The sequence below is a fragment of the Phascolarctos cinereus genome, unplaced genomic scaffold, assembly GCF_003287225.1.
Source record: "Phascolarctos cinereus isolate Bilbo 61053 unplaced genomic scaffold, phaCin_HiC Scaffold_4;HRSCAF=312, whole genome shotgun sequence".
Lineage (NCBI taxonomy): Eukaryota > Metazoa > Chordata > Mammalia > Diprotodontia > Phascolarctidae > Phascolarctos > Phascolarctos cinereus.
The window spans coordinates 429199555-429213554 of NW_027555847.1; the positions used below are offsets into that span (position 1 = coordinate 429199555).

The 14000-nt window shown below is 33.5% G+C and overlaps 1 pseudogene; it reads left to right on the plus strand.

Annotated features, from left to right (window-relative positions):
- The first annotated feature begins 634 nt into the window (after window positions 1-634).
- LOC110217967 (phosphatidylinositol 4,5-bisphosphate 3-kinase catalytic subunit beta isoform-like) overlaps window positions 635-14000 on the plus strand; it is a 184519-nt pseudogene continuing 171153 nt past the window's right edge.

Genomic DNA, 14000 nt, shown 5'->3' on the forward strand with positions numbered 1-14000 from the left:
AGATCTACCAAGAAATAATAGAAACTGTTTAGAAGAAAAAAACACAAAACTGATATTTGAATAACTTTAATTCCATCAGGAATGCAGAGACAAAAGAGGAACCCAATACATATAAATGCCATTTATCAAAAGTCTAGAACAGACAGAAGGGGAGGATACATAGTAAAGAGAATTACAGGAAAAAATTCTTTTTTTTTTAGTCACAAAATGAAAATTTTAAAAATATCAGACCAAGCAAGTTTAGAAGATAAAGGAGGATTGTACTTGAAAATTTAACAAGAAAAAAGACAATATAACTAAGGAAAACAGAGGAACAATTTTAAAAAATATAGGTGGAAGAAAGAATAAAAAAAGGAAATCATAAAAGCATCTGAAAACAAAAGGAAAGGAGAAAAATAGGCAATGCAAATATAGAACACATAAAAGCAAATAAAGTAATTACATTATGGAGGGCAGAATCAAGATAGGGGAGAAAAAGTAGCCATTTACTTGAGATCTTCCCAAAACCTCCCCAAACACCTTTAAGTAATGTCATAAAACAATTTCTGGAGCAGCAGAACCCATAAAAGGATAGGGTGAAATAATTTTCCAGCCAAAGACAACTTAAAATTTTGGCAGCAAAGGTCTGTCACATATGAGTGAAAGTGGAGCACAATCCAGCGCAGGTCATGACAGCACAGTCCAGGACCTAGAAAAACATGAGCAGGCCTTGGGAGTCACTGAATCAGCAGTGGCGGCAACTGCTTCTGGAGCTCATAGGCCACAGATAGTAAGGAGGTTGAACAACTGGTCAGTAGATTGCAGGCGTCTCTTTGCTAGCACTCAGGCAGGAATATGTTGCTGTGCCCATGCTTGGATCCAGGTGGCAGTCCTAGACGGTAGTCCCAGAGCAAGGAGGAACACCAGCACATCACAGCTTGTATCTACAGTGAAACAGGGAACCTTATCAGAGTTCCAGGACAGAAAAGAATTCTTGTGGTTATTCACAAACCAGACCACAGGCCAGGAAAATAGTAATCATCTCTCCTTAGATCATACTATTTTGGAAGAACTGAAAACTTAGAGGTTTCTAGAAGAATAACTGAAAAAAAAAACTGTACAAAACCCCTTGAATCTTGGGATAGTGCACCCTTCATTCTAGAAGCAGATCCCTACTTTAACAAAGAATTAAAAGTCAAGAAATAAATAGAAAAATGAGCAAACAATACACACACATACACAAAATTCTGACCATAGAAAGTTACTATGGTGACAAGAAAGATCAAAACCCCCCCGAAGAAGATAAAGCCAAAGTTCCTATATTAAAAACCTCCAAAAATATGTTAGCCTCAGGATATGGAAGAGCTAAAAAAGAATTTTGAAAATCAAGTAAGAGAGGGAGAGGAAAATTGTGAAGAAATCTGAGAGTGATGCAAGAAAGTAATGAAAAAAAAAATGAGCCAATAGCTTCGTAAAGGAGATACTCGAAAAATACTGAAGAAAATAATATGTTGGCCAAGAGTTGAAAATTGAGAGGATATCCATCAATTTGGTAATGGCTGAAGAGTCTGTGTTATATGAATGTAATGAAATAGCACCGCTCTGTAAGAAATGATGAGCAGGCAGACTTCAGAAAAAACTGGAAAGATGCTAAGTGAAATGAGCAGAACCAGGAGAACATTGTGCACAGGAACAGTAAAATATGTGATGACTAGCTTTGATAGACATACCTCTTCTTAGCAATGCAAGGACATAAGATAACTCCAAAAGGCTCATGGTGGACAATACTATCCACATCCAGAAAAAAGAACTATGGAGTCTGAATGTAGATCAAAACATACTATTTGCTCTCTTTTTCTTTTTCTTTTTTTTTTCTTTTTGTTTCTTTTTCTCCTGATTCTTCCCACTGGTTTTAGTTCTTCTTTACAACATGAATAATGTGAAAATAAGTTTAATCTGAATGTATATATAGAGCTTATATCAGATTGCATGCCATCTTGGAGTAGGGGGAGGGGGAGGAGAAGAAAATTGGGAACTCAAAATCTTATGTAATTGAACGTTGAACACTAAAGATTAATTAATTAATTTAAAAAAATTTTAAAAGAAGACAGAATAAGCCAAATGGTAGAAGAGGTATAAGAAGCCAAAGAGGAGAAGAATGCCTTAAAAAGCAGAATTGGCCAAATGGAAAAAAAAAAGAGGCATAAAAAGCAGAATAAAAAACTCCCTAAAAAGTAGAATTGGCCAAACGGCAAAAGAGGTACCAAAGTTCTTTGAAAAAAATTATTACTTAAATATTAGAACTGAAGAAATGGAAGCTAATGACTTTATGATAAATCAAGAAAAAATAAGACAAAACCAAAATAATGAAAAAAAAGAAGTCAATGTGAAATATCTTACTGAACAAACAACTGAGATGGCAAAGCCAAGATGATGGATTAAAAGCAGTGACTTGCTGGAGCTCTCCCCCAAACTCCTCCAAATACCTGTAACAAAGGACTCTAAAAAAATTCTAGAGCAGCAGAACCCACAAAAAGACCGAGTCAAACAAATTTCCAGCCCAAGACAACCTGGAAGGTCAACAGGAAAGGTCTGTTGCACCAGGCTGGGAGAAGAGTGCAGTACAACATGGGCTGTGCAGGCAAAGACAGGGCCCCAGCAAACCCAGAGTGGGCCTCAGATGACTGAATCACAGAGCAGCTGTGGTGGTTTCAAGACTTCTTAACCCACAAAAACCAAAGACAACTTGGAAGGTCAGTGGGAAAGGTCTGTCAGACCTAGGTGAGAGAGGAGCACGATATGGTCCCTGCCCTGATGATGCTCTGTGGCAGTGGTGATGGTGGCTCCTTCTGGAACTCTAGGCCCGCAGATGGTGAGGTCATCAAGAAGCAGATCAGAGGGGGATTGCAGTGATCTATTTGCTGGTGCTGAGGCATGATTCTCTTGCTTTGCCTGTTCTTGAATCAGGGTTGCAGTTCTGGGCGGCATTCCTGGGGTGAGGAGGAGCACTGATGTGGCAGAGCTTGTGGCAGCAATGCAGAGAGAATCCTCACAGTTGCAAGGCAGAAAAGAATGCTTGTGGTCACTCCAATACCAGATCACAGGCTAGGAAAGGAGTGATATGTATACACACACACACACACATGCATGTGCACCTACATATATATATATATATATATATATATATATATATATATATATATATATATATATATATATATATATATATATATATATACATATACATATATATATGAGAGAGAGGGAGAGGGAGAGCAGAGAGCACACAGGGTGAGTTAAATATGAAGGGATGATATGTAAAAATAAAATTAAGGGGTGAGAGAAAATTGTACAGCTAGGGGAAAGGAAGAGGTAGAATGGGCTAAATTATCTCACATAAAAGAGGCAAGAAAAAGCATTTACAGTGGAGCGGAAAGGGTGGAAGTGAAAGGGAATGTATGACTCTTACTCTCATCAGATTTGGCTTAGGGAGAGAATAACATACACACTCTATTGGGCATGGAAATCTATCTTACCCTACTAGAAAGTAGAGGAGAGAAGGGTATAAGAGAGGGGGGAGGATGATAGAAGGGAAGGCTTATTGGGGGAGGCTGCAATAAGAAGTAAACACTTTTGAGGAAGAACAGAGTCAAAGGAGAGAATTGAATAAATAGAAGAACAGAATAGAATGAAAGGAATTATACTTAGTCTTTTACAACATGACTATTATGGAAGTGTTTTGCATGGTGATGCTTGCATAACCTATATTGAAATGCTTGCCTTGTCAATGAGGGTGGCTGGGAAGCAAGGAAGGAAGAGAATTTGGAACCCAAAGTTTTAAAAACAAACGTTAAAAATTGTTTTCACATGTAATTGGGAAATAAGATATACATGCAATGGGATACAGAAATCTATCCTGTCCTCAGGAAAATAGGAAGGGAAGGGGATAAGACAAAGGCAGAGGTGATAGAAGGGAGGGAAGATTAGGGGAAGGAGTATTTAGAATGCATGCTGTCTTGGGGTGGGTGGAGGAGTGGGATAGGGAGAAAATTTGGAACTCAAAATCTTGTGGAAATGAATGTTGAAAACTAAAAATAAATAAACAAGGAAAAAATAAAATATTAAATAAAAAAATTAAAAACAATAATTAAAAAAATAAACAGACTAGGCCAAATGGCAAGAGAGGTACAGAAAGCCACTGAGGAGAAGAATGCCTTGAGAAGCAGAATTGGCCAAATGGAAAAGGAGTCACCAAAATTCACTGAAGAAAAAAAAATCTCCTTAAAAAGTAGAATTGACCAAATGGAAAAGGAGGCATAAAATCTCACTGAAGAAAATAATTCCTTAAAAATTAGAATGAAGAAAATGGAAGCTAATGATTTTAGGAGAAATCAGGAAAAAACAAAACAAAACCCAAATAATGGGAAAAGAAAATAGAAGATAATGTGAAATATCTTGTTGGAAAAACAACTGTCCTAGAAAACAGATCCAGGAGAGATAATTTAAAAATTATTGAAGTACATGAAAATCACAATTAAAAAAAGAGCTTAGACATCATTTTTCAATAAATTATCAAACAAAACTGCCCTAATATTTTAGAACCACATGGTAAAGTGCAAATGAAAAGAATCCACTGATTACCTTGTGAAAGAGATGCCAAAATAAAAACTCCCAGGAATATTATAGCAAAATTCCAGAGCTCCTAGTTCAAAGAGAGATTATCATAAGCTTCCAGAAAGAAACAATTCAAGTATCTTGGAGCTACAGTCAGGATAACACAAAACTTAAAAGATTCTACATTAAAATACTGGAGGTCTTTGAATATGATATTCTGAAGGGCAAAAGAGTTAGGATTACAATCAAGAAACTCCTACCCAGCAAAATTTAGTATAGTTTTTAATTGAAATGACATTCAATGAAATAGAAGACTTTTAAGCTTTTTTTCACTATTATTTAACATTTTATTATTTCCTAATTACATGTAAATACAATTTTAACATTATTTTTTTTCCAAATTTTGAGTTCCAAATTCTCTCCCTCCCTCCTGTGTCCCTTCATTGAGAAGACAAGCAATTTGACATAGATTATACACATTTAGTCATACAAAATATATATTCCATGAAAGTATCCTTGTGAAAGAAAACATAGACCAAAAACAACAAAGAAAAATAAAGAAAAAAAGATCTGTGATTTGCATTCAGGCTCTGTCAGTTATTTTTCTAGAGAAAACCCTTTCATCATAAGTCCTAAAGAATTTTTTTGGGTCACTGTATTGTTGAGAAAAACTAAGATACTCATAGCAGATTATCAGACAATATTGCTGCTACGGTCTTCAATGTTTTCCTAGTTCTGCTCATTTCACTTTGCATCAATTCATGTAAGGATTTCCATATGTTGTTTTTTTTTTTTTCCTGAGAGCATCCTGTTCATCATTTCTTAAAGTACAATAATATTCCATCACAATCATATATAGCAACTTATTCAGTCATTCCCCAATTGACAGACATTCCCTTAGTTTCCACTTCTTTGCCACCATTGAGATGCTATAAATATTTTTGCATACACACCCTTTTCTTTTCTTTTTTTTTTTTATCTCTTTGGGATACAGAATTAGTAGTGATTTTGCTTGGTCAAAGGATGTGCTTCATTTTAAAAACCCTTGGTCATATTCCAAAATGCTCCCCAGTGTTGTTGAATCAGTACATGACTTCACCAATAGCATAGTAGTGTTTTAATTTTCCCGCATACCTGCAACAGACATTTTCTGTCATATTGGCCAATATAATAGTCATAAGGTAGGAGCTCAGATTTGCTTTAATTTGCATTTTCTCATCAATAGTGATTTACAGCATTTTTTTCATAGGACTATAGTTAGTTTTGATTACTTTGTCTGAAAACTGCTTGTTCATACCTTTTGAGGATTTACCAACTGAGAAATGGCTCTTATTTTTATAAATTTTCCTCAGTTATACTTATATTTGATAAATGAAATCTTTGTCAGAGAAACTCACTGTAAATATTTTTTCACAATGATTACCAGTTAAGTATTTACCTCCATCCTATTTCCCCCATTTATCCTACTCTCTCCTTTTACCCTGTCCATTCTCATGTGTTTTGCTTCTGATATTTACCTCCCTCAAACTGCTCTCCCTACTATCAGCTCCTCCTCCCCTTTCTCTTACCCCCTTCCTTTACTTTTTTCCAGCATGGTAAAATAGATTTCTATACCCGAGTGCATATATTATTCCCTCTTTGGGCCAATTCTGATGGAAGTAAGGTTCATGTGCTTCCTTCCCCACCTTCCCCATTTTGCCTTCACTGTAAAATCTCTTTCAGGATGCTTTTATTTCAGATAATTCATACCATTCTACCTCTTCCTTTTCCCTTCTCCCAGTGAATTCTTTCTCTCATCCCTTTATTTTATTTTATTTTAGGTAATAATGCCATTACATTCAACACACACCTCTGCTTCCTGTATAGTGCTTCCAACTACCCTAATAATGAGAAAAATTTTAGGAGTTATATATATATATATATATATATATATATATATATATATATATATATATAGATAGATAGATAGATAGATAGATAGGTAGATAGACACACACACACACACACACACACACACACACACACACATATATATGATAGCCCTATACAGGAACATAAACAACATAAATGAAATATAACCTTATCAAATCCTTTATGATGCCTCTTTCTTGGTTACCTTTTTATGCTTCTTTTGCATCTTGCATTTGAAATTCAAATTTTCTATTCAACTCTGTTCTTTTCATCAGAAATACTTGAAAGTTCTCTGTTTTGTTTAATATCCATTTTTCCCCCTGAAGGATTATACTCAGTTTTGCTGGGTAGGTTATACTTGGTTGTAATACTAGCTCCTTTGCCCTCTGGAATATCTTATTGTAAGCCCTCCAATACTTTAATGTAGAAACTGCTAAATTTTGTCTTATCTTTATACATGTATGGAAAAATATATAATCTACCTCCAAGGAAAGAATTGATGGAATCTGAAAGCAGATTGAACAACATTGTTTTGTTTTTTACTTCCTTTATTTTTCTTGTTTTTTTCCCTTGCATTTTCTTTTACATGACTTATATGTTTTGCATGACTGTACATGTATAAGTTTTATCAAATTGCTTAACTTCTCAATGAAGAAGGAAGGTAAGGGGGAGAGAGAATTTAGAACCCAAAATTGCAAAAAGAAACATTTAAATTGTTTTTACATGTAATTAAGTAAAATAAAACATTTTTAAAAGAGCCATGTGTTAGAGCAGAAAGATGTATCAAACCAAAGTAAAAAGCTAAATATAACAAATGCACTTTTAATATACCATAACGGAATAAAAATAATAAGCAATTTAGGTGCCACAAATAAAATTGAAAAAACACACAAGTGAAGTCTTAAAAATGAAACCCTAATTAATGAGTGTGTCATTAAACAAAACAAAAAATAATAATTTTGTGAAAAAATTAATTATGAAACAACATACCAACATTTCTGAGATGCAATCTTCAATGGAAAAATCATTATCTTACCTAAATAAATATGTTAGGAAAAGATGTATTTTAAAAATAGAGAACCAACAGATAAATAAACCTAAAATAAGTGATATTAAACTATGTTAAAATTAGAGGAGAAATAAACTAGAAATTTAAAAAAAAACAACTAGAGAAATTACAAATAAAGCAAAAACCTGGTTCTTAGAAGACAGAAATAAAATTCATTATATTAGAGAATGTGATTAAAAGGAAAGAAAAAAATCAAATCAACAAAATATCAAGTGAACCAGGTGAAATCACAGAAAAAAAGAAGAAATAAAATCTGTAATCAGACCCTATTATACAGTTATTTACTAAGAAAACAGAGGAATCTCTTTAATAACACAATAGCAAAAGAAACAGAGATTAAGTAGAGGAACTAAATAACAATCTCAGAAAATATAATAGCTTTAATTTAACTACCTAATAAATAATAAAATAAAACTAATTGAAGTTAAATAAAACAAAGCAACAAAACCTTTTGGACCTGATGTATCCATCTGAGACCTCTAACAATATTTTTAAAAACAATTTAGTACCACTAATATAAAAAAAATTCTTAAAATATGAGTAAGAAAGCACTCTACCATATTTTTTTTCTATTTAGCAGGTATAATTATAATATAGAAGCCTGTGAAGGATTAAATATACAAAAACTACAGACCCATCTCAATAATTAATATTGATTCAAATCTTTTATTCTCAAAATCCTATATAGCTGAGGCATAGAGGGACTTTTTTAATATCATAAGAACCTTTTCCAGTAAATATAAGAGTTAAGCAAAGATGCATACTTTCCCCACTACCATTTTTTCACAGTTCTGGAAATATACTGTTTCAAAGCGATCTGGGAAAACCACTGTGATATGATGTTGTGATATGAAATGAACAGCAAAATGTACACAAGGACAATATTATTATACAGAAAAAATACTTTGAAAGACTTTAGAACTCTAATTGGGACAATTATGTGGCACAGTGGAAAAAACACTGTCTGGAGTCAGGAAGATATAAGCTCAAATCTGGCCTCAGATATTTAGCAGCTATGTGATCCTGGGAAAGTAACTTAATCCCATTTGCCTCAGTTTCCTCATCTGTAAAATACACTGAAGTAGGAAATGGCAAATCACTCCAGTATCTTTGCCCAGAAAAGCTGAAATAGGGTTATGAAGAATTAGACACAACTGAAATGACTGAAGAACAACACGAACTCTGACTAATGTAATGACAAAACACAAATATAGAGGTCCGAAGATGAATCACTCCACCCACTTCTTGCTAGAGAGATAATATCCTGAAAAAAACAGAATAAGACAAATATTTATACTTAGTCAATATGGTGATTTCTTTTGATTTACCATGAAAATTTGTTTTTTAATTAATATTCTACTGGGTAAGAGAATGAGAGAAATAGAACTAATATTTTGCAAAAAAATTGAATAAACTAAAAAATAAGGAAAAGATAGTTTTCAGTGGAAGAAATTCAAGGTATCAAAAAAACCCATAAAAATTTCTTCTCTATATATCTATATCTATATATCTAAATATGTATGTATACACACATATAATATATATAGTATAATATATATAATATATGTGTGTGCATGTATGCATATAAGTACATATATATATATGTATGTATGTATAAGAAACGCAAAGTAAAAGAAATCTTTTTTTCAACTTCAGAATTATCAGGATGGCAAAGATGACAAAAAGAAAGAAAAAAAAAGAAAAGAAACAATGGTTAGAAGGGCAACAGGATAATGGGCAAACTAATACATTGCTGTCGGAGGTACAAACTGACCTAGTCATTGTGAAGAATAATATGGAACTCTGCCCTAAAATTTGCTAAATTCTGCTTTCCCTTTGACTCAACAGTACTACCAGGTTTATGTATGAAATACATCCAAAAAGAAGAAAATTGTCTATATATACAAAAATATTTATAATAGTTGTTTTTATAGTAGACAAAAATTAGAAACCAAAAAGATTTCTTCCTACTGGGGACTGGCTGAACAAATTGTGGGAGATGAGTGCAATGGAATATTATTATACCACATTAAAAAATGAGGGGAAAAACAGTTTCAGAGACACCTGGGAAAACTTATATAAGATATTGCAGAATGCATTGAGAAAAAGAGCAGAATAATTTATACAGTAACAATATTGAAAGGTAAAGCAACTTGGAAATGTTTAGAAACTTAATTAATGTAAAAACCAACCATGACTCCAGAGGAGAGATGATGAAACATCTTACTACCTTCCTGATGGAAGGGTGTATGGTTCCAAGAAGCATAATGAGACATACATTTTTGACATAGCAAATGTATTGACTTGCCTTTATTGACTATGCTTATTTGTTGCAAGAATTTCATTTTTCCTTTTTGGTCTAGGATGAAGTAGCTAGCTAAAATATTCCTGAAAATAAAAACAAGGTGAAAAAAAAACCTGTCATCATAGTATCTTTTAAAAATACACCAAAGGGGAGTGGAAGAACTTCAGAAAAAGCAGAGAGAAGACAGATTAGAAAATAAAATGTTGAATTTATTTTCTGTTTTTTAAAAGCAAGAGACATTTAATGCCAATTCTTATTTCTATGTAGAACCCATTTTAAAATTCTGGTTGTATGTAGAAATATTCTTTCTTTTATTTTGTTCATTGAATTAATGTAGATAGATAAATAGGATAAATATAGATATAGAAGATATCTGTATATATGCATGTATACATACACTTACATGTATCTCACCGTATATTTATATGTACATATATGTATGTATGTATATGCATGCCTGTGTCTCTTGCTCTGTGAATGGAGTCCTAGGAGTCAGAAAGATGTGAATTCAAATACAGCAACAGAGAGTTGGTAGTCATGTGATCCTGGGTAGCAACTTAAGAGGTGTAACTTAGCATCTTTATGCCTACTTCACAGGGCTGTTGAGAGATGTAAATGAGAAATTTGTGTAAAACACTTTGCAAACCTAAAGCATTATAGAAAAACTAGCTCTAGTCGTCATCATCACCATCATCATTATCACTTTATCAGTAGAACACTTCAGCATTTCAGGAATAGAGAATCAGTCCAGGGTGATTAGCTGGGAATGCTCTGACTCTGGGTCAGTGATACCTTTACTTTTGGAGAAATTCATCCAAACCATATCCTCTTCCTTTGGGTATCTGTTTGAGAGGTCAAGGTGCCTGGTAGCTATCTGGGATGTCTGCTTTGGAGATCAATTTTATTAATTTTTATGTCCAGTATAATTACATTTTCCTCAGTCTAAGTGGAATATTTTTTTTTATATTCTCTGGTGACAATCTTTGAATCTCTAGGTTATAACAGATAACTATGTTGGATAAAATGGAAGATGAGTCACAATATTCACATATAGATATCTCCAATACATTGATACATCAAAAATCCTTGATTGCCAGTGTGGGTATTCATTCCAAAAACTCAGATGACAATCCTTTTCTAGAGCAGTTGTGGCTGAAAAACTATCACTCTGAAGCCAATCTAGTCACAAGTCTCTCTAATCTTAACAATATTTGTCATTTGATGACTTCCAGCAATTAGAAATTCATTTACCTTGAGACACTCCACTTCACTTTGGGACAGCTTTATATAAAACACCACCACCACAAAAAAAAAAAAAGACTTTTTTCTCCTATTCCATTCACTTGCTTGTTCTGCCCCCAATTCAAAGGATAATCTACAATGCAAAAATTCTAACTATTAAGATAGCTATGATTATGGCCCTGCCTCGTCCTTCATTTTCCTCTCCAGGCATTTTTTAAAAGTCTGACTTTCTTGCATAGCATCATTCTAGCTTCTTCACCAGTGTATCAGAACTGATTTGCTTATTGAATTTCTCTCTGAATGATATTTTGTGAGTAAAAAATTGATTAACAGAGTGAATTTACGAGAGTAAAAATAGCATCTATCCCAGAATTGGAGCAAACCTTCATCACGAAATAATCACTGGACGTTTCAGTCCTTACTTTCGTGGCTGCTATCTCTTCCTTTCCACAAAAAAAAAAATAGATACAATCTGTACAGGAGAGAATAAGTATAAAGGGCATAACATGTCTACATATAATGCCATTCAGATAATTTTGAAATCATGAATAGAGTAATAAATCTCATAGAGGGAGTATAAATTAAATGTAACATTAGAAAGAGTATCTAATTTAAACTTTCTGAGACAGGGATGAGGAAGAATGATCTTTTTAAGATTAAAATCCTAGGAGGTTTATTCTCTCCCTTTTAAGTTGAGACTTACATAATCCCACTTTTCATCAACCCCTGTGAATGCATATATTCTTCTGAGTTCCCTATGTGGCTTTTCATATTGTTGGAAGTATGTCCTGGCCCAGCAAGAGATGAAGTAGAGAAAAGGAATAGAATGTTATATTTATACAACTATTTACACTACTTTTGCTCTCTCTGTCTCCCACACACATACATAAACACCTGTGTGGATATATACATAGAATCAGTATTTTATGCCAAATGTTTGACTCGTTTTTTTCCCCTCTTCCCTAAATGGGAAATTACTGTACTAGAACAGGCAAACCACAGAAAAATAATTTTAGAGTGGGAGGAATTTAAAAAGTAGTCTGGCTGAACCCCTCACTCACTACAGCACTCTACATCTTAACATTGTTGAAAGTTGATCATCTATATTCTGCTTTTACAAATCCAGTGATAAGTGGATCACTGCATTATAATACATGTATTGCAGACACCGAATCAGTACTTATGCCAAAGGTTTAACTTTACTACTATTTGTTTATCCATGCTGTAGATGATTAGCATAAACTTTTCCCTTATTTTTTTTCTGACCACAACACTGGTGTTACTAATATTCTATATATAGATAAGAACTTTCTTTCTTTCTTTCTTTGACCTCCATGGGATATATGCCCAGTAGTGAAAGCATTCTGGACTCACATGTACAAAATATCTATATTAGCCATTTCTGTGTTGGCAAAGAATAAGAAACTAAGAGTTTGCCCATTAATAGAGAAATAGGTAAGCACATATGTGGTATATGGAATCTAGGGAATATTATTATGATGTAAGAAATGATGAAGGGGATGGTTTTGAGAAAATCTGGGAATTTTATAAAAACTAACGGAAGATGATGTGAGCAGAACCAGGAGAACAATCAATATAATAAGAGCAATAATATAAAGATAATCAACTATGGAAGACCTAGTAATTTTGATCAACACAGTGATTCACCGGCATGTCAAAGGATTTATGATGTACAACACTATTCACCTTCAGAAAGAGAACTGATAGAGTAAATATTGAAGCACATTTTTCCTTTCTTTATTTTACTCCCTCTCTTTTCTTTGTTTTTTCCCCATGACATGGCTAATGTGTAAATATATTTTTGAAAGATTTCTTATTTATAATAGGTATTTTATTGTATGCATCCTCAGTGATTGGGCAAGAGGATGCAGGTAGGGAGAGAATTTGGAACTGAAAAAAAAATAAAAAAATAAGGGAGCAAGTAACATGGGGATTCTTCTAAATTAAAAAAAAATCATAATAGCAATAATTGTAATCAACAGTAATAAGCATAGTGGTATCTTATAATCTCTATGTCTTTCAGTTAATTGTAAAATATGTAGTAAGTTGTTTGATGCCACTTGGAAAAGCCTTCAATACTCTCCTCTATAACACCTTTAATTTGTGTATAGATGACTTTCATAAAGACTTTGTACATAAGAGGGAGTTTTATTATTGGTGAATAATTATAGTTCTTCTTATAGTTACATATTTTTCTTTTCCAGGAAAGACACAGTACATAATTAGTTCACATGTTTGTACTCTTTTGAATGATGTCTACATCTTCTATAAGGGTACCTGTTATATTTGGGTCCAAATGTGGTGGTCCCGCTATTCTCAGGTGGAGAAAATAGTTCTTTATTGTGATTTCCTCAAACCTTTTATTTTTTTTCTAGTTTTAGTTCTCTCATTTTCAATCCTCTATGCTTTGGGGGTTGTTTTGCTTAGTCAGATACATTTCTAATTGATTTTACTCTCCTCTCTTTAATGTTATGAATGCAAATATATACATACATATATATATATGTATGTATGTGTGTGTGTGTGTGTATGTATAGTACTTTGTGCAGCTGTTTTCAGAGATATTTCTAGGGACCTGTAAGTTTTAAGTTCTTCCAAGATGGTATGAACTAAGGTGAGGTGGTAATTACTCTCCTGACCTATGCTCTGATCTCTGAGTGAACATACTCTTTTTTGCCCTAGAATTGTGAAAAGGGTCCCTGCTCCACTGTGGCTGTAAGGGCTGTGTTCTAGTGCTCCTCCTTATCTGGGACTACCACCCAGGACTGCCACCCAGGACTGCGACCCATTTTGAAGTATGGGCAAAGCAACCGAATTTTGCTTCAGTGCTGGCAAAAAGAGCCTTATAATGTCCTCCTG